Below are 21,809 nucleotides of genomic sequence, written 5' to 3' on the forward strand. Positions count from 1 at the left end.
CTTTTGTTGCGAACGTGCTCTTAAAAGAGATTATTCCTCACTTTGGTCTGCCTGCATGTATTGATTCAGACAAGGGAACTCATTCACTGATTCAATTTTATTTCAGATATATTCTTTTTTTTAAAAAACCTTACCTTCCGTCTTGGAGTCAATACTGTGTATTGGCTCCAAGGCAGAAGAGTGATAAGGGCTAGGCAATTGGGGTCAAGTGACTTGCCCAGGGTCACACAGCTGGGAAGTGTCTGAGGCCAGATTTGAACTTAGGACCTCCCATCTCTAGACCTGACTCTCAATCCACTGAGCTACCCAGCTGCCCCCTCAGATATATTCTTATTTAGGGATAACTTCCAAATTCCATGTACCCTATCATCCCCAGAGCTCAAATTGAGGGAATCAGTAAAGGCCTCAAAACTATGATTGGCAAACTGTACAGAGACTCATTTAAAAAATGGCCTGCCATTCTCCCTCTGACCCTATTTCATCTTAGTAGCAGGTCCAGGGGAGCTCTACACATCTTACCATATGAAATGCTTTTTGGACATCTCCCTATGCAGGCTAAGTCTTTCCCTCCTGCATATACATCATTGCGATTGTAATAGTTATACAAATTGTTGAGGATTGAAGAGGGAAAAGGGATAAGGAAGGTTTTGTAACAGGGAATGGAGGGATTGAAAGGAGAGAGGGAATATGGATGCTGGTGAGGTAAAAGGAGAGAGATGCCCTCTGCCAAGAAGCTATTTTTGAAAATTGGGGTTCCCGAGAAATGGGCCACCTATGATAGCCTGAGGGGTCTATCTTCTCTATTGATGGATGTTGAAGATACCCTGAGGAGATAAGAACCAATCCCCCTGAGGGACAAGCCTCCCCCTGGACCAAGGTCACCCAGCAAGGGTCTGATTAGGACCATTTATGGTTGAATAGCTGTCCTTGGGTTCAGCTCCCTCTATGTCCCCCTGAAATGATAGTCCTCTTACCTGACTGTGGTTATTTAAGTAAATTTGAATTTTAATAACAAGTTCAAATTGGGGAGGTATCAGGGAAGAGGGAATCAGGATTTCCCTTGATTCAGTTTGAGTCTCTCTTAACTTTCGAGTTGAGGCCAGGCCTCCTAGACTGGTGGAAGGTTTCTTTTATTCCTGTCTATGCTAATCTGTGCTAGCTTTCTTAAGTTCAAAGTCTTAACAGTAGACAGCGAGAGGAAGAAAAGGTTCTGACTTTCAGAGCTGCTTGGGCCTGTCTCTTCGGGCTGATGAACCTAAAGTCCAGCCTTACAGTTCAAACTGCTCCCCTTTAATCCTTTTGTTCAATGACATGATCACAGGAATCCAGGTAGAGCACGCAATTGGGGAAATCCAGGAATAGAGGCCCTTTTATCCCGAGTCAGGGAGACAGGCTCCTTCCAGTCCGAGGGACAGATAAGAGACAGTCCATCACGAGAGCAACTGACACTCCAAGTTGCCACTACTCCCTACCAACTGCCATTGCTGTCCATCAATTTCACTCTCACCTTCCAACTGCTGTTTGCTCCAACTCAGTGGCAGAAAGTCCAGAACTTGCTACAGTTTTCCTTTCCACACTATGGGGAGACAATCCTATTGCCTCATCTATACAGGATTTGCAAGTCAAATTGTGAGAACTCCATGAATATGGAGCTGCTATACAAGCAGGTCCTACAGATTTCTCGCTTCATGACCTACACCTAGGAGACAAGGTAGAGTGTAATAAGTAGAACCAGGAGAACATTATACACAGTAACTGAAACATCATGGGACAATCCGAGGTAACAGACTTTGCTACTAACAGCAATATAATGATCCAGAACAATTCTGAGGGACTCATGAAAAGGATGCTATCCACATCTAGAGAAAGAACCATTGGAGTGGAAATGAAGAAGAAAACATGATTTATCACTTGTTTTTATGGGTATATAATCTGGGGTTTTGATTGTAAAAGATTGTTCTATTACAAAAATGAACAATATGGAAATAGGTATTGAGTGATAATATGTGTAAAACCCAATGGGATTGCTTGTCAACTATGGGAGAGGGTTGTCAGAGGGAAAGGAGACAACATGAATCATGTAACCTTGAAAAATTTATGTGAAATTTTGCTAATGGAATATAATAAAATTTTAAATAAAATATTCCAATGGGGAAAATTGATCATGTATTATTATAGCAATCCTCCAGAAAATTTCAAGAAAAACGAATGCTTATTATATCCTTTACAAACCATAATGAAATTAAAATATATTCACAGATTGGTTATTAAAGAAAATTTTTAAATTATTTTTTCTTATGTCAAGAGTGAATCAAACTTTGTCTACCAATCAGCAACTTTTAAATTAATCAGTCTAAAACTTAAACACTCAACATTAAGTAAAAGAGTTTGCAAGTCACTTGCTAAAGTCAATGACAACTCCAAAGGCCACTGCCCTGCCCTTGGGAAGTACTAGGCAAATTGAAAGACTGTAATTGGTTCCTGTAAAGTGGAGGAAGGGACAGGAAGTGGTGTGGCAAAAGGACTATAGAAAGTCCTGAACTTTCTGTCTGGGGATTTTCTACCTTGGCTCTTGGACTGCTTCCTAAAGGACTGCTCCTGGATCTTCTCCTGTGCACTTTGGTGTTGGAGGTCTTCTTTGGAGTTTGTCTTGGGTGAGTGAGTAGCTGACCTTCATTTCCTGGCTTCTGGAGAGATTGGTTCTTGAGATTCCTGCCTTGGCTTTGAAGGAGGCTGCCTTGGTGGAACTCTAGCTGAAGACACCACCAGATATGGAGAAGCCCCTGTGAGGCTGAGCCTCACTTCACCCGAGAAGAGCTACGCGTCTAATGATGGTAATTGAGAGGATTGAAGTGGTACAGAGGATAAGGGAGGGTTTGTAACAGGGAATGGAGGAGTTGAAGGGTCCGAGGGAATATGGAGGCTGGTGAGGTAAAAGGAGAAAGGTATCCCTTGCTGAGAGACTGTCTTTGAAATTACCTCACACTCGACCATAGGTGAGCTACCCTTGGGTAAGGTTAGGTTAATGATTGACAGGACCAGTGTCCTTGAACTTTGGGGACTAGGGGAGATTACTTAGCAAGGCTTAACTAGTAGTTGAACCCCAGGGGTTCCCCTTATCTGGCAAACAGACTGTTACTGTTGGCTCCCATTGTTTCGCCTAGGCTAATGGCTAGGCTTAGCCACCAGCCTCACGTTCTTTGTTCTCCCTTCAATATGAATCTGACTGCGATTTTTTATGTATCAACTAGTTTAATAATTATAGTAAATCAAGAAAGGGGAGAGGTTTGAGGGAAGAAGAGACTTCAACTCATCTATCTTCTTAGCTACTCAGCGTCTCTCTCCTACCTTAACAAGTGGCAAGTGTACTTCTTGGGAAGGTCAAAGGATGGAAAAGATCTGACCCCTTGAAGTTAAGGGATCAGCCCCTTAGAAGCAGCTGTTGCTGTTTTTACTTCCTCTAATGGATGCTCTCAAACATAGAGGAACCTTCTTTTTCTTCTAGGTAAGGGAAATGAAGGCAAGGTTTTTCCTCAAGTTGGGATCTAGAGCTCCAGGTCTTTGCTCCACACTCAAAAGAGTTCAGAGGGCAAAGGCCCTTCAGTTAGCAGTTTTTCCCACAATCTTCTTTTCTCACTCCAACTGCCACGCCCCCTCCTAATCACATTCCAACCACTGTGCTCCACCTCAGTGGACAGAAATTCAAAAGCTTGATTCACAGATATCCTTTCCACAGTAGGCTTGTTAAAACCTGTCTCTAGCAACCTTTTTCCATTTCCACTCAAAGCTACCAAAAGCTATTTTTGAACTGTTATAATGTCTTTAGAGCAACAACCACAATATTACTATAGAATTCTCATATTTAACATAAAACCTAAATTTATATTCTCACATTTAATACGGCAATACTACAGAATTGTGTAAATGCAAATCAGAAGAACAATAGACGATTCCTTCAAAAAATAGCAATATTGAGAGATCTAAAGTTTTAGGAAGTCAGTGTGGTATTCAAAAATAAATTCTTATCTATGAACATTCACAAAAAAAAGAAAGATCAGATTAGTAAAATGGACATACAACAAAAACAGTCATAGTAACAAAAATAGAAAGTCAAACCATTCCAATTAAACTTCAACTGAAAATGGCATATGTGTGTATTTATATATATATCATAAAACTAGTTTAAAAATTGCTAAACATTAACTAGTTTCATGTATCAAAAAGGGGAAATCCAGATTGTTGGCATAAAGAATGAAAACAGAGAATTGATAACAAATGAAGAACAAAGAAAATTATTACAAATTATTTAAACCAATTATAGGCCAATAAAACAAAAATATTAAAATAAAAAAGGAAAGAATTGCTTTTTTTTCCCCTCTGGCACATAGTAAGCTGGTACTTGTTGACTGTTTTATTTCTGCCCTGGTATGCCAGCACCTGGCCCAGTACCCAGCAGATCAAATGATTGTTGGATTGGATTCAGTGGCTGCTGACCTCCAGGTACTTTACCTTATTACTATCCACTCTAGAGTGGATTCTAGAAATCACAGATTCACAGAATTTCATCTCAGGCCAGAGAGTAGATTGGCTCAAGTGGCCACTTGGATGCTGTTTCCAGCTGGGCTCATAAGGTGACCCCCCAGGTGCCCTTGGCTTGGCATGTCAGGAACAGCTGGACCCTGGTACTGGGGTTTGGGCTGCATTTAGGGCTGCAGGCCTGAATGCCCCCCCCCCCTTCCGCCCAGGATAAAAGGCAGGAAAATGGGAGGAGGGGCTGGAAAAGAAATTTTAAAAGACTTGAGTGGTGGGAAGTTTCTAACTATCAGGGCTCCTCACCACCAGCCTTAGCTGAGGGGTAGTGGCAGAGCCACCAGAGAAATCTGACCTCCAGAGTGAACTGACTGGGATTGCTGATCACTCCCAGAGGCCCAGCTAACCAGGTAGACCCCTGTTGGCCAGGGGGAAGAAAATCTTGCTGCTCTACTCCAACCTGCCTTTCCTAAGCTAAGGCTGCACCCACACGGGGACTCTAAATGGCTCCCAGGAGCAAGATAATCCCCTTTAAAAGGAAATAGAGCTTATTTTAGCAGTAGCATTGGGGGGCCTAGAGCAAGTTTACTGGGGTCAGGTGGGGAAAAAGAAAAAGGAAAAATTCCTGCTGGAATTTGGGGGCTGCAGGCTTTATTTAGCAGTGCTGTGTGGTCACTATCTGGTTACCAGAGCTTGTTCCTCACAATCCTTTGGTTGGAGCTCTGGGCTTTGTGACTGATTTTGGTGTGGTTGGTTATTTGTGGTTGCAGTGGGGCTGGGGGTGGCTCTGATCACTGGCTCTGGTGTCCCTGCATTTCAGCTAATCTGACTTAATTTCTAAAAAACTACTCTTTACAATAATTTAGAGAAATTAAAAGAGTGAAGAAAATAAAAGTATTCTCCCTAGGTATCATGATCTGCCAAACATTTAATAATGAAAAATTATGAGAATGGCTTAGTCAGAAAGATCCCATTTCTGCGGAGGCTGAAACTGCCTCTCCAACCCTGTTATGAGTGTTCACCTGTAACAAGTCATATTCCTCTAAATGCTTCCTATTTCCTTCTCTTAAATGATGTTTTAATCATCAGACAGCCATTTCTGAACAGCTTTTCCTCATCAGCTCAGAGAAGTTCTGCTCCTCTTTGTGTCAGTTCCACTATCTATACATCTCCAAGAACCCAAACAAACTTTTTCTCATTCTGCAGGTTTACAGTAGGGATATTTGCCCTTTTAACTTTTAATATGCTACAGATTTAACTGAAAATATTTCTCTAAAACAGTTACTGCTTATATTTCTTAGTCCCTTCAGGTATCATTTCTCCTTGCTATTTGTATTGGCTTTAAAAGCCCAAATTACCAATCTTATTAATAACTACACTATCCCCATAAATACTATATCTTTTGCGTATCTTCATATCCAAATTTATCTCAAACCTTATTTTTAGCTCACAATATGAATAAAAAATCCTTTGCAAGTAAACAAAATCAGATTGGACTTAAACACATGGTCACATTAAATACACACATATTTTAGCAGCTATTTTACCTATTTTGGCAATAATTAACAGCACATCCAAAAGTAAAGAATGGGTGTGTGAAGTTGGTTAACTTCACAAACTCTCATTACTTTACATTACATTATGTTATGGTATACAATACATTAAATTAATTTAACTGAAATTATTTTAGTTTTTAGGGCCTGAGGCTCCCTTTCATAAGAATTTTCCTCGTATTAGGAAAGGAGATAGTTCTTAAATTCCAAAAAAGAACAAATACAGACTTAGATAAGAGATTCTTACACTTTACAGTTGTCAGATCTCTTTCTGGAAACTCCAAGTCTGCCCCTAGTCCTTCAGGAAATGGCTTTGAGGGAACCACCTCTGACCTGACCTAACCTACCTCTGAACTGAACAATAGACTTCAAGGTTCTTAAGAATTCCAGTTTAGAAAGGACTAATAGTCAATCAAGCCTTAGGGATCCTTATTTAGTATTAAAAGTTCATCAACCTTAATGGGGTAGTCCGACCTCTGACTGGAAACATCTTTCTGCAGCTAGTACAAAGCATCAGGCTCTTCCTGTCACCCAAGCCCTGGGCTCCTCCTCTCCTTGTATGCAGTGTAGAGCTAGTGTTGTGTAATTTTTTTCTAACCACAAGTATGTAAATGATAAGCAAAATATCCAAGCCATAAAGAAAGAGATTTATGGGTGGGCTGGTCCCACAACAATGCTGGACCAACCAGAGGATGCCCAGCACTGAGAGAGACCTTTTTTACCCCAAAGAATCAGGCATCCTGATGTAGAATGGATCACAAGTTAGGGTGCCTGATAGAGCAACTTTGAAGGGTGATGCTGGCAATAAGGCCTTTCAAAAGCAGTTATTTCCTTAATCCAAAACAATTTTTATTCCAGAATATTCACAAAAGCCTGCTACACTCACGACTTATGCTAACTATCTTAGAATTACAACTATGATTATCTCAAGACTACTGATAACATTAAAATCTAATCTTCACATACGGGGATAGGGGGATTTTTCTCTCACGTTATCCCTCCTCTGATCCAAAGAAACATGTGAGCAGGTTTCTGCTGGATCATCATAATCTAGGGGCAAAACAATTTGGAACCAGCACAATAGTAATGCAAGTGAGTGAGTTCAACTTAAGTAAAGAAACAACATACCATCTCTATGTACAATAACAGAAAGTACAATAGGACCTTGTTAATGTTCCAGAAAATGAAAGTTATTGATTTTACAGTCTAGGTGAGGTTAGACACATGACCAGCATGTGAGCAAAAGGTAAAGTTCATTGTAGCTGCAAGCTAGCTCAGAAAAGTCTGTTCCAAGGGCTGGAGATGAAAGACTTGTTTGTAGGGGTGCCTGTCGCCAGCTGAGGTGTTCCATTCATGGTCTTAGCTTCTTCAGAAGGACCAACAATACTAGGAGGCAGGGAACTCCACCAGTCACTAGAGTCCGGGGAGTCCTTGCACTGTGTTCACTTCCTGCAGATGATTTGCATTCTGAGGGGCTCCATGTTTGAACAGAGCCATAAACTCTGCCCAAATTCTACTGTTGTGGATCCAGTATTAAACAATACGAGTAGTGGAATAGTAGTGGAATAGGAAGATATTAGAGGCATCTTTGAAAGTGTTCATGCCTGAAAAACAATCTGTAATATGTGCTCAGGATCAAGCTAACATTTAGATAGAGTAATACAACAGTTTATAATTATAAGAATAATACTTTTTTAAAATGAGGACCCATTTTAGAATGAATTACAATAAGCCACCACTATTAAACCATGCGGCTGTTCATGATGATTCCCAGCTAGATGTAATATCCTCATTTATATGAGTGTGTTGTGCTATTTACAAAGGATCATTTCATACCCACATGAGCAGAAATTTGTCCTGCAGTTACAGAGTACCAGATGTATATAATAGTAGCTATTATATTCCGAGCCAATCCCTCAAATTAAAAGAATGATTTCCTTACAGAATCTATCACTGGTGTCATTCTGAGTTTTGGAATTGTAAAATGGAGATTTGAACCCCAGACTTCAATTCCCAGAAGTCCTTGGTACTTCCCAGAATGTCCTAAAATCTCACCAGAGTCCTTACCTGGGCCGAGAACAAAATGGGTATTTAAACTGACTGCACCACCTACTTGTGCTCTCTCTCGGCTTCTGCTTCTAGGCACACATGGCTCTCTACCTAGCAGGCAAGATGTAGGTCACACATGCTTTCTTATTTTGTATTTTCTTTATTGCTTAATTCTAATAATCTTTAATAAACCTCATAAAATATAATACTTTTAGTAGAGAAACTAATTTTAACTGTTACAGTTTTGGCTAACCACCTTGGTTGTGACAAAATACCCTCAATCTTAACTTTCCTAAATGTTTTCTCTACTATTACTAAGTTCAGCTACTGCCTATATTTTTTTAAGCCAAGTTTCTCCAAGACTTTTTAGCAAGCCTCTTGACTCATCTCATTCCCGACCCCGGCTCCCTGCTCTGGCTCCTGCTCCTGGCTATTGCTGCTCACCTTGTCCGAGCCCCGGCCCAGCAATTCTGGATCATCTCCCCAGGCCCAGGACTCACTTCCACTGGCTGGTAAAAGCGGAGGTGATTTTTCCTTAGGCTACGATTAGCCTCCACGTGGACTGGGAGCAGGGGATAGCAGAGGGGGAGAAGGAATGAAGGAAGAGACTTTTCCAAACCAGAACTAAACCATAGCTACTTTAAAAGGATATCTTGTGACTGTATTGATTCTTTCATTTATCTCATCTGGGAGTCAGGAGAAAAATCCAACTCCATGCAACTCTTTAGCCAAATTTGGGGTTCCAAAAACCCACCCTCACTATGGGAGGGCAACTCAGTGGCTCAGTGGATTGAGAGCCAGGTCAAGAGACGGGAAGTTCTTGGTTGAAATCTTGCCTCAGACACTTCCTGGCAGTGTGGCCTGGGGCAGGTCATTTAACCCCCATTGCCTAGTCCTTACCAATCTTCTGCCTTCTGACAACAGGCATCTAAATGGATAAAAAACCAGGGAACTTTAAAGAGACTGGAGGTTATATTTTTAAGGCATTTCAGACTCCATTTTATAAAAATCTCTGTATTTTATTGCATTTTGCTGATTGTTTTAAGGTTTAACTTTGTGATTTTAAGTTCATATATTACTGCATTCAATACTATTCTGTTACACTGAATCAGTTTAATGTACTAGGTTTTAACTACTGTTAAATTCTGTTGCTTTTACCATTGCAAACCTTAAAATTTCTTAGACTTATGAATGTTGGAAATTTCCCCATTGGGAAATTTCATACTTGAAAAAATGTCCTACTGAGAGTAAGAACTCTATTGGAATATGAAACTCCTTGGCATGGGAGGATCCTTCTCCTCCCTACTTAAGACTACTTTAGGACAGAAACCTTTTGCTAAACAATGGAAAGGGCTTTGACCTATGCTTAAGCATAGAACAGGAAGTTCTTTGAGTCATGATTGATTTTAGAATTGATACAATAGAGATACTTGGAATGACAGAACCAGGTCTTGGAAACTACAATCTTCACCCTACTCAGAGTAACAGGATTTAGGAAGGGCTGCAGCAAAGATCAAGATTTAATTATTTGAGAATATGACCTTCAACAGACATGTGTAAAGGGGACAGACCTCTGGGCGGTCCTGGATTAAGCTAGAGCCACCATTGGCACAGGGGAGACATGGACAATGATTGGTAGATGGGAGAACTGAGGGGAGGGAACTTAGATTTTTGCTTAAAGATAGCGAGGTCTGAGGACTGGGGAGGAGAGAGGTGGATGCTCTGAAGGAGGGCTGAGAGGAGAGAGGTCCTGGAGGGAGAGCTCCTGGAGAGGTCTTGAAGGAGGCTGTGGAAGGAGAACTCAGGAGGAGTCAGGAGGAGAATTCTCTGGAAACATTTCTTGAAAGGAGGCTCTCTTGAAGGTGGAGCCTGAGGTTGGCATGAGAAGCCTAACCTAGAGAGATCTGGGGTGAGTGATAAAACCAACTGACTGATTTATCTCTTAGGACTAAGGTCTAGGCCTTATTGGCTTGAGGCCCTTCATTCTTATTCCTTTCTTACTTTCTCTCTTTTTCTATTGATTAATCAGTGTATTATAAATTAAATTTCTCTATAAAACCCAGTTGGCTTGGGCATATTCATAAATTGGGAATAAATATATTCCCTGGTGACCATCTTATATTTATATAAAACCAAGACACAGTAGAAAACATTTCAGCGCTCATAATTGTTATATATTTCCTTTGCTCCCAAACATTTTGATTATCACATTTTATGGCTCCCACTCTCTTATCTACAACTATTTAATGCTCAAAACTATTTTAACTCTAACACCCTATAACTATACTGAACAAACATTACTGTGTAGGCCCATATAAAAACAGCTTTTCTAGTTTTTACTTTGTAAATTGTCACATAGAGGATAGATGGACTCCATCAGAAAATTGCTATAACAATCTTTGGAAAATTTAATGAGCAAAATATCTCAAATTGATTTTAAGGGTTCGTTAAACATTATTTAAAAAAAAATTTTTAATCTCTGGTCATTTTGCCTGTCCCTAACACAAGGTAAGGCCCATTTTAGTAGCTGAAGTGAAATACAATTAGAATCCTAACTCCCGCATTTATAAAAATGTGAATGGAAGCTGGGAAGTTAATCCCAGGGCATTGTACCCCTAGAAGCCTCCCCCCCCAAAAAAAGGGAGCATCTCTCATTTATATTCTTCAGCTCACTTTACAGAAGTTTGAGTTTTTCCTAGACTCCTCTACCATGATTTTGTAATGATATCTAGATTTCTTGATAATGTTCTAGTCCCAAAATAAGTTTTACTTGGTTTAAAAATATTTTTACGAAGGTTGAAAGTATATATCCATCAGTTCATAGGTTTTAAAAATGCCATACAGAAACTTGTGTGAAATATGATAGAGGGTTTGTTTGCTATTGTAATTAACTGGACTATTGAGAATTTGGGGGATATTGGGGACACATATATTTGTACTACTTTTATATATATATATATATAACTCTTACCTTGTAAAATTCATTTGCTTGTACAGATATGAAGAGGAAATGGATCTCATTTTTGGTGAGAAAGACTTGTATTAAGCTACATTTTTGAATTTTTAAAACTCTTTTATTATATTTTTCTTGCATGTGCAATATACTATTTCTGTATTTTTTCTCTCCTTTTTATAATTGAAGCATGTTACCAGTATTAAGAATTTTCTTTGACCTTTTTGATTTTGTAGTAATATAAGTTTAAAATACATTTGCTATAATGTCAATGCATGCCCCAAAAGATTGAGACTGTAAAAATGATGCCACTAGTTGTTTAAAAAAAAATTATGGGACTTTGCTTAATAAGTCTGTCAGATTCTAGAACAAGATATACAAAAGAGCCATTGCACAAGGCCAAGGATAAACCAATCCAGGAAGGATTGATGCACTTCTAAGCCAATACAAAGGACTTGAACCTAGTGTGAGATTTGAGGTTGCGACACTTAACATATGTTAAGATGTAGGCCTTCCTTGTATACACACTCACTCTGAAAATACTTACAGATGAATATCCCAAATTTGACTCCTATAATCTAGTCCCTTTTCTGTCTGTCATAGTGTGGCAAACTTTCTGTAGTCCTGGCTACTGACTGGGTAAATGCATCATTGCTTAGATCATTTTAATTGGGCCCTGATTCAAGGACATGTTATAGATTTACTTTACCTTTACTTGGAATTTTTACACATAAGACTTTGATAGTCTATATTTTCATCCAGAAATTTTCTTTTTTATTTGGATTTTTCTGATGTCTTTTTAATTTCTCTTGCCAATTGATTCATATACCTCATAACTCAGCCATGTATCCTTAAGTGATCTTGTGTTTTTCAATCACCCTCTTCAAGGGGGGAATGTAAAAATATTATTATTTTAAATTGCAAAGTTTAAATTCTTTTTGAGAAGAATTTTAGGTTAAGAAACATGCTACCTCTCCAATCCAGAAACTGAACTGTTTGGAGAAGACACCATGAAGATGCCTCCAGACCACAAGCTACATGAGAAGATCAAAAATGAACTTTGGGTGTGGTTGATTGAATTGAAATGGGGGCAGCTGGGTAGCTCAGTGGATTGAGAGCCAGGCCTAGAGACAGAAGGGCCTAGGTTCCAATCTGGCCTCAGACACTTCCCAGCTAGGTGACCCTGGGCAAGTCACTTGACCCCCATTGCCTAGCCCTTACCACTCTTCTGCCTTGGAGCCAATACACAGTACTGACTCCAAGATGGAAGGTAAGGGTTTAAAAAAAAAACAAAAAAACAACTAATGTCATGTTCGACATCCTGGACATGCTGCAGACTGATCAGGAAGATGACATTCTCGATGCCATTCACACCTGTAGCTGACTCTTTGGGGCCCTGCTGGAACAAGGGGAGCTCTTTTTGGGTCATCTGCCTGAAGAGGTGGCAACGATGGCAGTATGTGGTGGAAGGCCTAATTCCAATGGAGGCTGATTCATCTCTGCTGATCTCCCGGTTCCAGGAATACCTGGAACATGATGATATTCGTTACCATATGATGCAGGCCACTGTGGATCTGGTGGCCAGGGTCACAGACACATACCAGCAGGGGGTGCCCCCCATGTTCTGGAACAACACCTTCACCCTGATCTCGGCTGTGAGCCTACCCCTCCAGCAGAGTGACATCTCTAATTTTTATGTGAAACACAAAGAGATGCTGGAGACGTGGAAGGTCACCCAGCTAAAGGAGCACAAGCATGTCTTCGAGAAGATGTGGTTCAGTTTTCTTATTTTCTATTTTCTTTATGTCTTAATTCTAATAATCTTTAATAAAGCTCATAAAATATAATGCTTTTAGTAGAGAAACTAATTTTAACTGTTACAAAATCAACACCTAAAAATTCATACACAAAGCTACTTCCATGTGCTGCTACTGGATTAGAATTTTACCGAATAGAACTCTTTTTTCTATGTCCTCATACAACTAAATGTCTTATAAAGCTGACTCTTATCAAACCTGCATGATTCTGTATGGTCACAGTATGGATCAGATAAGCTACTCCACAGGTGCCATCCTAACCTGAGGGAAGAGAGGGAAAAGCTTGACCAAGACAGACAAAAAAATTGCCCGCGGTTACTAATCGGCAGGATTATTGTTTGGGTTGTAACTGACGGTCACAGAAGTCAAATTGGTTCTCCTTTTTCCTGAGATATGTATAACAGCAAAGCTTAAGCAAGTCAAACTGCTTCCTGGAGGGACTTCAAAGCTAAAACCTAAATTAATGGTAGATGGAAGTCCTCTACCTAGACATTTACAGAGTGAAACTTGGTAAAAGACTCAAAACATTCAGAGGAGAAATTCTGAAAAGCTGACTTAAAATGGACATAATTATGGCTACTAAGAAACCTGCATAATGAGGCATAAATGGCATAATGAGGCAAAAAGACCAAAATATGTTCAGTTTAATCCAAGTATTGAATGGATTCTCCTGAACTCACAGGGACTGCCGCTCATTTCTGTGAACTCTTTTGGTGGGTTGATTAATAAATCTAAACAACCTGAGGGCACATCCCATTGCCTTTACACAACCTGTGACCTCATAAAGTGACTAGAAAGTCTCTCATTTCTATGTGCTCATGACTAAAGTGAGGGCTCTGTATAAGATGGTGGGATGCTCATATGGTACAGTTTAGCCAGGTGTAAAAATAAAATTTTAAAAATGATGAGCTACCCAAAATAAAATATTTATATGGAAAAACTGTTCCAATATAGGTTCAAAAGTGTTTGGATACTTTCAAATACTTTTGATAGAGGTAAACAAAAGTATCCTCAGTGATAAAGTGAAGCTCAAATATGAACTTCCCTTCAAGGCCAGGCGCAAGGATGCTAAAAAGACTCATTAGAAACATTAGAAAATATTTATTGAAATATATAAGGATAAATAAAGGATTTCTAATTCTGAGAGATTCTAAATCCACCCAAATAAACTCCCAGGATCCTCAAGGAACTGCTTCTCCTGTGTTTTACAGACTACACTACTCCTCCCTGACCCGACTAACCAAAATTTATACTATCTAAGTAAAACTACCATTATTATCCTTATAAATCTTAACTTCACCTTCAAATTATAAAATAGCAAAGGCTGCTGGTTGAATCTCAACAAGAATCCAGTTAGGGTTAGGGTTAGGGTTTTTCTTTGGTCTTCTCAGAGTTAAAACCATCTATAAAAACCACAATAGTCACTAGTATTTCCCAAGTTGGGAAAGGAAAACACTGAGTTCCTTCACATCTTTCCCTCAGACAGAGAGAGGCAAAGATGTTACCTCTATAAAAATTAAATTTAGTCTCTAGTAATAAAAGTATTATATTTTATGAGGTTTATTAAGGATCGTTAGAAATCAAAGAATAAAGAAAATACAAAATAAGAAAACCACATGCCTAAGGCTGTTTAGCCCATTCAAAACCCCCGTACCCACTAAATCACTGCAATGGAAGAGAGAGCATCTGAGGCAGAGAGCCAAATACTCATTGTGATCTTGCCCAGGTGGAGACTCGGGTGAGATTATAGGGAATTCTGGGAAATACCAAGGACTTCTGGGGATTGAAGTCTAGGGTTCAAATCTCCATTTTACACCTCCTCCTTCCCGGAGAGAGAGTCTCTGAGTGTGTCTCTACCAACTGCCAGAGAGAGTAATTGACACAGAAAATCGGTTATAACTGTCACATCTGAAATTAACAGTCTCTCTCAGCTCTGTTTCAAACTCCGATTCTTTCTCAACCAGCCACTTTATTTCTTATCCCTAAATTAATAAAACAATATTTATTTTCTAATATCATCCTTACACAGGAAAGCCTGAACACCCCCCAATGAATACTGTCCAAAGGCTGAACAATCTATTTTCATGTAGAATGTATGTCTATTACATAGTCCTGGATGACATAATTCATGACAGCACTTGGGAAATGCGTACCTTGGCATGTTCAGAAGCTCAAAATGTCAGAGAAGATCTAGGCAACAGGCTTTCTGATGTGTGGGAGGACAAGGAATCGATTTTCATTGGATAGTCCTAGATTTCATATCCTGATAGAGATATTCATCCTCACTATTTCTTTTACTATCAGTTTTCCCATTATCAATATCTAAAACATTGAGTTCACAATATGTTCCTGATTCCCTATTGATAGTCAAAATAAGATTCTCTTCTGTAATAAGTTCTCGCTCTATAGGTACTATATTCTGAACTACGAGTCTATTACAGAGATTTGGTATATTCCTTCTCAGTGCAGCAATGGGAAAATCCCTAAAACAAAGGAGAAACATCACTGACTTAACATAATTATCAAAGAAATCCACATGAAACCAGAAGTTTTACTTTTTCTAAAAGATGGAGGAAGCACAATCTCCTCTTTCACACTCCCATTGCTCAGCACTTACCACTGAGGCTCTCTTATAGCCAGAGGGGAATGGTTGTCAAAAGTGAATTTTGGAGGGAACAAAGTTGACTGCTTTGGATGCTACCTTTGGGATTATTATAGACCTTCTTAACAGACCTTCCTAATTCCAACTCTAAATTCTCATCCTTTTTCTTTCACTAAAAAGGTGACTTTCCCTCTCCAGGACCCTCAGCTGACCTGACCCCAAACTTCTAAGTCTCCTTCCCAGGCCTGACTGATGTATCCAAACCCCAAGTCATGGAGGTCATACTTTGAGTTCATTCTGACAGCAAGCAGGGATGGAGCCCTCAGAGGAGTTGGGGGGAGAGGGAGTGGGAGAGAGAGAGAGAGAGAGAGAGAGAGAGAGAGAGAGAGAGAGAGAGAGAGAGAGAGAGAGAGAGAGAGAGAGAGAGAGAGAGAGAGAGAGAGAGAGAGAGAGAGAGAGAGAGAGAGAGAGAGAGAGAGAGAGAGAGAGAGAGAGAGAGAGAGAGAGAGAGAGAGAGAGAGAGAGAGAGAGAGAGAAAGAAAGAGTGACAGAGAGAGGAGGGGGGAAGAGAGAGGTGGAGAGAGGGGAGGGTGGGAGAGAGTGGGAGAGAGAGAGAGAGAGAGAGAGAGAGAGAGAGAGAGAGAGAGAGAGAGAGAGAGAGAGAGAGAGAGAGAGAGAAGAAATCCCCAAATGGGGTCACAAAGGGGCAGGCACACCTGTAAGGAGTGAACAACAATCCCAAAATACCAACAAACAGAACAGGGGATCTCTAGAAGCGGGGGACCCAAGTGTCCATCACCCACCCAGCACATGGGTCACCCTCCTGAGTGGACACAAAAACAGCCCAGGGCTTGTCTGGCTGTCCCCAGCAGTGTCAACCTTAGAAGCAGACAATTCCATGCTCTATGGGAACCCTGGACACAAGGTCCCTGACAAATATCCCCACAGGACTAAATACCATCATACTGAGAGGGCTGGTGTCTCAGAGCAGACATCTAACAGTCAGCTTTGAACCCCCTTTTCCAGGCCTTCCTGCCCTTCACCTCCTCTCTGACCAGGCTCACTGGCCTCCTGGATCATCCCTGGCCAAGACCCTCCATCTCCTCACATTCTGTCCCTTTCCAAGCTTTTTCCTGGTCCTCAAAAGAGCAGATTCTGACTTCTACTTGTGTTTCTCTCTCCTGGGGCCTCAGTGTATTCTTCTGTGAAACAAAGGAGTCAGCCCAGGTGACCTGCAGCATCCCTTCCATGTCCAATTCAGTGACCCCAGGAGATGGCCAGAGTCCTAACACACACAGCCACGTCCACTCTCATCCTCATTATATATTTGGGAACTGGCAGAGTGCAAAAGCAAGATCAATGGGCTTAGACTAATTAGTCCTGGGTTCAAATTCTGTCTCTGTCTCTTATTATTGCCTAACTAAAGACTGGCAGGATGGCAGGCAGGATGCTACACATGGAACAAGCTTGGCTAAATATTCTTTCCCCAACATTTCATGGTTTTATTCCCGTAAAATGAGGGGTGCTAGCAAGAGTAGGTTGGAGCCCACCGGGCCTTGATCTGAACCCCTGGAAGAAAGGGAAATAGGGATGGAATAAAGATCTGAGGTGGAATTGATATGGGACCTTATATCCCCCCGTAGTGAGAGCGGGCCCCAATAAAACCAGAGCCATCAGCTAGCAAGAGCCAGGCACGTATGATCTCTCCCAAAGCACCTGACAAGTTCAGGCTGTCCCTGGCTGTCTGAGTCCTTGTTCTACCCCCCGAAGCCCACCATTTCCCTGAGAATCGGGACTAGATGGTTACACGTTACCTGTGATCTATAACCTGTAGAAACTCCTGCTGAGAATCCCTGAAGTAATTCAGATCCATTATCCTTACCTTGTAAATCATTACTCGTCAGTGTTTCTGTATGACGCTTACCTAGTCCCTTTCCATATGTCAGATAGCCGATAAACTGTAGACCCCAACTCATTAAACAGCGTCACTGCCCAGCAAGAGGATGTCTGCGGGGAATTTCTGGGTCAAGATGGCTCCAGAGTAAAAGCAGGGCTCTACCTCTCTTCTCCATGTAAAATTGAGATTTGAACTCTGGACTTCAATCCCCACAAGCCCTTGCTACACTTCCCCAAAATGCTTTGTAATCTCACAGGAATTCTGAGGTGGGCCAAGATTGAGGAAGGATTTAAGCTGGTGGCAAAGGTTTTTGGGTCTTTTTTTGGACTTCCGTTTTGGAGCAGATGCGTCTCTTCCATGCTGTGAGGTTATCTGGCTTAGGCCTCTGGCCTAGGCACGTGTTTTTTTCTTATTCTGTATTTTCTTTAATCTTTAACCTTTAATAAACCTCTAAAAAAAAATATAATACTCCTTGCAGAGAGAAACTAATTTCTACCTGCCTCAGTCTCCCCATATTCCTAAATTTTAACTGTTACATCTACCAATCAAGACAGAGTGCCTCAAAACGACAAAACCAAAACCAAACGAGCGAAGGAGTTCCACGCTAGGACACAACACAGAAGGTAGGCAAAATTAGGGCATTTCCAGACTAAAAGCAGGCGAGCTCATCACCCCTCCTCCACTTCACCTACCTTTCCAGAGTCTGAGCAAGCACGGGACAAACTTCTAAGTTCTAGGAGGAAGTCTGGCTGAGATTAACACAGACTTACCTCTAAGAGAAACTAGACTCAGAACACTGGGAGGCTGAGGAAATGTAGAGATAGGGTATTGCAGAGCTTGGGGAGAGGGGGCAGCTCACAGTAAAATACCACAGAAAACCCCCAAAAAGCCCTCAGGCTAAAACCTCTCCAGTGCTCAGTACAGAGACTTCCCTACACTCCACACCCAGACCTCTTTCAGGCAATCTAAGTTCTTAGGGGCTGGAGGTGCCCTAAGAACAGCAAGGCTAGGGACCCCAGGAGGCTGAGGAAATGTGGAGATAGATAAAACAATAACAAAGTTTATTTGGAAGAACAAAAGATCAAGGATATTCAGGGAAATAATGAAAAAAAAGTGAAGGAGGGTGGCCTAGCAGTACCAGATCTCAAAATATACTATAAAGCAGAGGTCATCAAAACAATATGGTACTGGCTAAGAGACACAAAGGAGGATCAGTGGAATAGACTTGGGGTAAGTGACCTCAACAAGACAATCAATGATAAGCCCAAAGATCCCAGCTTTGAAAAAAACTGCTGGGAAAATTGGAGAACAGTATTGGAGAGATTAGGTTTAGATGAACATCTCACACCCTACACCAAGATAAACTCAGAATGGGCGAATGACTTGAACATAAAGAAGGAAACAATAAGTAAATTAGGTGAACACAGAATAGTATACATGCCAGATTTTGGGAAAGATTTTAAGACCAAGCAAGAATTAGGAAAAAATTACAAAATGCAAAATAAATAATTTTGATTACATTAAATCAAAAAGGTTTTGTACAAACAAAACCAATGCAATCAAAATTAGACGGGAAGCAACAAATTGGGAAACAATCTTCATAACAAAAACCTCTGACAAAGGTCTAATCACTCAAATTTTTAAGGAACTAAATCAATTGTACAAAAAATCAAGCCATTCTCCAGTTGATAAATGGGCAATGGACATGAATAGGCAATTTTCAGTTAAAGAAATCAAAACTATTAATAAGAAAATGAAAAATGTACCAAATCTCTTATAAGCAGAGAAATGCAAATCAAAACAACTCTGAGGTATTGTGAGATTTAAAATGGTTGAGGTCTTAAACTGTAGTGGTTAAAATAGTGGAAGATATAAATTGTGATAGATATAAGAGAGGGTGAGTAAATTTGACCGCAGAAATATGTTTCACTACAGTGTCTTGGGTGTTAAAATCAAATATAAGGTGGTCGCCAGGGAAATATTCCCAATTATTCAAATACCCAAGTCAATTGGGTTTTATAGAGATTTTAATTAAAATACAATGAGTAATCAAAGAAAGAGAGAGAGAGTAAAAAAAGGAAAAAGTATGAAGGGCCTCAAGCCAATATGGCCTAGACCTGAGTCTTAAAAGAGAAATCAGTCAGTTTTTTATAACTCACCATAAGATCTGTCTAAGTAAGGATTTCTAATGACACCAGGCCAGCTGCATCTCAGCTGCTTTCACCAGCTCCTTCCTCCATCTGAATGTTTCAGAATCAGTCTCCTCAGAATGAGTCTCTCCAATCTGAATGTTTCAGAATGACTTCCCAGCTCTTCCCTGAGCTCTTATTTTTAAGGGTAAAATCTTCTCTGTTACCTCCCCGAAGTCCTTACATCTACCAATCACTGTAGATGTTTCTAAAGGACCGCCCATTCTTAGTCCACACCTAAGAAGGTGTGGATTTTTGAGTAATTCACACCAGGAAAGCTCTGAGTAAGTTTTCCAGTTCTTTGTTCCTTGTAAATTCACAAGTTGCTTGACCTTTATAGGTACTTAGCTTAAGAAAAGTATGGGTTTAAGTACTTTTTATTGTTCAGAAAAGAGTTTACAACTTTATCTTCCCCTAGGGCAGACCCAAGTAGGTATAGTAGAATTCTCACATTCCTGCTTTAAGTAGAGTTCACTGCCCAAATGGGGAATGGTCTTAATCCAGTCTTATAAAGTAGGGTCTGGGAAATTTTAAGGTTTACAGTATGTAAAAATAAATTTTGCAAGTTATAAAAACAAAATATTTAGATGGAAAAAGTGTTCCAATATAGGTTCCAAACTGTTCAGATACTTTAACTCACCAATCAGGTTCAAACTGTTTGGATAATTTTGATAGATGTAACTTGTGAGGATTTTGTTTCCTGTGGAATGAAGGATACAAAAATACTGCTGGAAACCCAGAGAGAAAAGGGACAGAGAGAAGCTGGGCTCTAGAAGGAGGGAGTGGACAGAGGGCCAAGCTGGATAGGGCTGCTCAGGACCAGGAAGGACTGGATGCCAAGGCAGTGACCAGCACCCTGTGGTCAGGGGATTAGCAAGAGGAGAGCAGGGTTTGGGGTGATTTGCTGGCCCCTCCCTGATACCTCTCTTCGCTTCCCACCTCCTCATGGTCCCCCACTAGACACCCCAGCCTTACCCATTCTCAGAGCTGATCTCTCCTCCTCCAGACTAGGGAGGGCGTTGGGGTCCATCTCCAAGAAGAGCCAACATTTAGAGAAGCTTCCTGGATGCCAGGCAACGTGCTGAGGGCTTTACAATTCCCATCTCAGTGACCCTGGGCCAGTCATTTCACCTGCTTCTCCCTGATGTTCTCTCTCTGCACAATGGGGTCACAGGAGCAGCTCTCTCTCAGGGCTGAGAGGACGATGGAGGGAGAAAATCTCTGTAAAATGCTGGGCCAGCCTTCACTCCCTGCCCACACGCTGGCTTCTGCAGGGAGGATTCTTCCTGGCAGTGCTCCTGTGCACGGAAAGCAGATGGAGAAACCCTGTTGGGTCTGGAGTGGCTTCATGTTTAATGCAAACAGATGAAGAAAGAGGAGAGGAAGGTAGGAGCTGGGAGGGGTCCTGTGGTCTCAGCACTGGCCAACGTGGGCTCCCAACTACCTCCGCTGCTTCCTCCTGGTAGGACTGAAGTCACGTGAGAGAGTCATCTGGGGTGAGCCGCGTCAGTTTCTGGGTTCGATCCTTGTCTGGGTCAGGCCAGCATCAGCCCTGGGACGGGCCACGGAGGTCAGGGGCCTCCCCAGTGACCAGAGACCCTAGAACTTGCTCAGGCAGTTTAACAGACTTTGAGGAGCTCATTATTCAGCCCCTCCCTGGAGCCCCCCTGAGACACTCCAACTGGTGAAATCCTGAGGAGGAGACGGTCCAGGCAGCCCTCAGCCCTTGTCACACACAGGGGAACTCGGGAAGGTTCCCTCTCAGGCCTGAAAACCCTCTTTGCCCCCTTCACTGAGTCACCAAATTCTGTGGAAGAGGAAGAAGCTCTTTGGGATGCTTAAGGGAAAGGAAGTGCAACAAGCCTTAGACTAGATGGCATCTCGGAGCCGGATGTGACAGAGAAATACATAGTCAGTGTTCCTAAACTACAGGAAGTGAGTCTTTTCCGCTCCGGGGCGCTGCTATTACAATCAATACGGCACCGGAACCATCCGTCCTCTGGCCCCTCATTCAGGACCAGCTCCAGCCTGTCAGCCTCAGTTTGGTCCTCCCTGAAATGAGGAGGTCGCGCTCAGGGGCTTCTTGGGTCCCTTCTCACCGTCGGTCTGTGTTCTCAGAAACGCTTCCGTGTTTCTTTCCATAGCAGCCTCCTATATGACAGGAAAAGAGGCCCAGGAGGATTAAAGCTAAAAGTACCAGAAAGGAAAGGAAACTAAAA

General features: G+C 41.3%; 1 long non-coding RNA gene across 1 annotated transcript; it reads right to left on the reverse strand.

Annotated features, from left to right (window-relative positions):
* Positions 1 to 8,483: 8,483 nt before the first annotated feature.
* On the reverse strand, positions 8,484 to 20,703 carry LOC103105374 (uncharacterized). The gene is made up of 3 exons (XR_466717.3): positions 20,566 to 20,703; positions 20,231 to 20,290; positions 8,484 to 9,060 (listed from the first exon to the last, which is right to left on the reverse strand). It is a non-coding gene; the product is annotated as an uncharacterized LOC103105374 (long non-coding RNA).
* Positions 20,704 to 21,809: the final 1,106 nt, after the last annotated feature.

This window comes from Monodelphis domestica, chromosome 4 (assembly GCF_027887165.1).
Source record: "Monodelphis domestica isolate mMonDom1 chromosome 4, mMonDom1.pri, whole genome shotgun sequence".
NCBI classification, from domain to species: Eukaryota; Metazoa; Chordata; class Mammalia; order Didelphimorphia; family Didelphidae; genus Monodelphis; species Monodelphis domestica.